We start from the raw sequence: 3,764 nt of genomic DNA, 5'->3' as shown, positions 1-3,764 counted from the left end.
ACTTTGGGGCATTTTGTCCCCTTTATTGCTTTTCTTTTTTTCTTTCTTTTTCTATATACATTTTTTTCTTTTCTTTTCTTTTTTTTCTTTTTCACTTTTATTTCTTTTTCTTTTCATTTTTCTTTTTCTTTCAAACTATATACAAGAACATCAATGCATAAGGTCTATACATTTAATCAATACATGAGTATGTACCCAATTCCCCAATATAAAAATACAAAACACAAACACCCTTTTATCCCAACCAATGTCCCAAAGTTTTCCCACTCTTGGATGACACTCACACTCACTAGCCTAAGCCTATCAAAGATCCAAATAAAGGACATTCATTGTTTTCTGCTTTAAGGCTTGTAATGTGCTAAATTAAAGAACAAGTGGGTTAAGCGTATGCTCAAAATCGGCTAACAAAGGAGAGTAAAAGGTAAGGCTATCTGGATAAGTGAGCTAATGAAATAATGGCCTCAATCATATAAATGCATGAATACAAGGAATAATGGCACATATAGATTCAAACAAATCAAAGATTACAATCATAGAAAGAAAACAATTGCACACAAGAAGGAGAATAAGTGACTATAAGATGTAGCCACAAAACAAGGCTCAAAGCTTACTAGCTTGTGTTCTTAGCTCAAAAACCACGTTCCAAAATAAATTCTTTCAAGCAAGTTCCACAAATTTTCTTTTTCAAATTGGTAGGGTGCCCTAAAACAGTTTCTTGGAAAGGAAATCATCACCCTAACCAAGTAGTCCTAATAAAAAAAGAAGTGGTAAAAATATGTACAAATTCTAACTAACATGCAACCTATCATGCAATGCAACGACTAACTAACATTGGTGTTGAAAAGGAAATTTTTACCCATGCAGATCGATCGAACGACCTCCCCACACTTGAAGATTGCACCGTCCTCGGTGCATGCAAAGAAGAGCAAGGTGGATGCGTGTTACAATTGATGGGCTCCTTCAAAAGGTTGTGCAGATGACTTGTTTGTTACCCCATTTAGAAATTTTTCCTTTCTCCCTTCTTGGTGGCCAACCTAGAAGAAAAGAAAAGGAAAGAAAATTAAGCCTATAACAAAGATATCAAGGCAAATAGAACATAGGCGGGGGCTAATGCCAAATAAGAGTATGATTCCCTACTACATGGTAGCTACAACATGTGAGTGAGAAATCAATATAAGCAAAAGGCATATCAACTGATACTTGATGCAAGAGTAAAGTTAAAGCATGGAGAGTATATTGAGCATCAAGATCAAATAAGAATTGACACAAACAAGATTAGTGATACGCATGAAAGCATTTAATTCTATCCTAACTCAATGATGAAGCGGTACAAGAAAAAAAAAAGGGTAATGAATTAGGAAGGACTAAAGCACTAATCTTGTGTGTTGACAAATATTACAATTAATGTAATAAGTCATGAAGCACCAAAACAAATGCAAGAAATTCTCAACAATTGAGTGAGAGAATTCAACACCATTATTAAAATGAGAAATTTAGAAAATAAAATGAGAACAAATTATAGAAACAAAATTAAAATGCAAAGAATAAAAGTATGCAAATGTAATAGACAAAAGGAAATGGAAGAAGAGAAAAAATTTTTTTATATTTTTAATAATTTTTTTTATTTTTTTAGTATTTTATTTATTTATTTATTTGTTTATTATTATATTTTTTTATTATTAAAAAAAAATTTTATATTAAAAGAGAAAAGAAAAAAAATCTTTCAAGAGAGGAAGAAGAAAAAAAATGAGAAAGAAAAAAGAAGAGAAGAGGAAAGAAGGAGAAAGGAGGAAGGAGAAAAGCAGGGAGCAAATCCGCGCGCGCGCTCGGCGCGCTTACGCATGGATGAGGTTGGGACGATCCGCGCGCGTGCACACAGCGCGCTTACGCGTGGATGAGCTTGTGCTCCCAGCACAATGCTGGCACAACGCACGCACAACTCTCTGGTTTTTGTACCAGAAGTTGCGGAAGTGCAATGTGCGCGCGCGCGCACAGCGTGCTAGCGCGCCGATGGCCGGTTTTTTTTTATTTTGCCCAAAAAGCAGAAAAAATGCCCAAGAGCTCCCTATAATGTCCAAAACTCTTCTTTATTCAATCAAATATCAAACAATTCACAAAAATGCAATTTGATTTTAGGATTTATTCATCTACTACTAATGAATACAACATACTAACAACCAATCTTTACCAACAAATCAATATGAAATGAAAATCTACCTACAATGGCAACTCAAATCACTTATTAAACAAAACTAAAAGAGGATGGAAAGAGTTTACCATGGTGGGGTGTCTCCCACCTAAGGCGGTTGACACATAGAATTCTCTTTAGTCCACCAATTTCTCCTTCTAGACAAAGTGGTTCTTGTCCCATCATAATCCCTATACCTTAAAGCTTTGACTTTAGTGAGCTTTATACCAAATTTCCAACCACTACACAATTCTCTTTTTCCTTTAAGTCCACAAAGAGCTCTAAGTTGTCCATCCGTTTCAATCAAACCATATTCAAGTGAGAAAGTGAGGCTTGAAGATAAAAATTTTACCCACTTGAATGTTGTGTAGGATGATGACTTAGGAAGGGTTGGTCCCAATGATCTTGCAAGCTCCACTCCCTTTTGCTCTTTCTTGATTATTTCCACCTCTTTGCAAGCTTCTTCAATTTCAACCTTTCCTCTTTTATCACATGGCTCGGTATTGTCTTCAAGAACTTCATCTTGCCCAATGGAAGGTGATTCAATTTTGGATAGGAATTCATTAATGAATGAATCCATCTCTTGACCAAGCTCTTCATATTCTTCAATTTCAATATACACCATGCCAACTTTTTCCTCTTGGTAGCTCTCTTTTGATTCACTCTCTTCTTCATTGTTCACCAAGGGTATGGGAGGTTGTGCGCGCTCTTTTATAACTTCAACTTTATGTCCAATGGGAGAGGGTTCCATTGTAGAGAGAAATTCATCCATGATTGAATCCATCTCTTGATAAGCTTCTTCCAAGTCTCCAACGATGATATGTCTTGGAGGTTACGCACCCTCCTCAACACCAATATCAAGCTTCTTGGAAGAGTTCTCCATGATGCTACATTCCCATGGACTTTCAATATCTCCTAAATCTTCGACCACTTCTTCCTTTTCTTCAATAATCATGGCTTCCTCTAGTTGCTCCAATACAAAATGGCATCCCTCATCCCCCACCGGAGTTTCCAATCTCTCCTTCATGCTACGCTCTTCAATTATTCTCCATATGTGGCTATGGAAGCATCTTGAGTGTTCAAACATTTGTAGGCTAAAGTATTCACTACCTTGGTCAAGTTAGTCACAAACTCAAGTGTATCCCGCTTCATGGCTTCTTGTCCTTGAAGTAACAAAGTGAGAGGATCGTCTATTGGGGTTTGGGGTGAGTAAGAAGGTTCATTATTTTGGAGAGAGGGTTCATGGTAGGAAGGTGGTTCTTCTTGGTAAGGGTATGGAGATGGTGTGCATTGAGGTGGTTCTTGGTAGTAATCTTGATAGGGTTGTGGTGGTTCTAAAAGAAGTTGATGCCAATAGGAGTGATCAATTCCTTGAGGCTTCTCCCATCTTGGAGTGTTCCATCCTTGGTACATGTTAGCATTGAAGTCCACATTTCCTACAACACAATTAGAACCAAACTCAAAGCCAAAGTGAGAATTCATAGTGAGAGAACAAAATAAAACTAACAAAAATTAAGAAACAAACAAAAGATAAACCTATTCACAATATTCACATATGTACAATAACCAATAACAT

Source organism: Arachis duranensis, chromosome 6 (genome assembly GCF_000817695.3).
Source record: "Arachis duranensis cultivar V14167 chromosome 6, aradu.V14167.gnm2.J7QH, whole genome shotgun sequence".
Classification (NCBI taxonomy): Eukaryota; Viridiplantae; Streptophyta; class Magnoliopsida; order Fabales; family Fabaceae; genus Arachis; species Arachis duranensis.
This window is presented reverse-complemented; position numbering follows the sequence as displayed.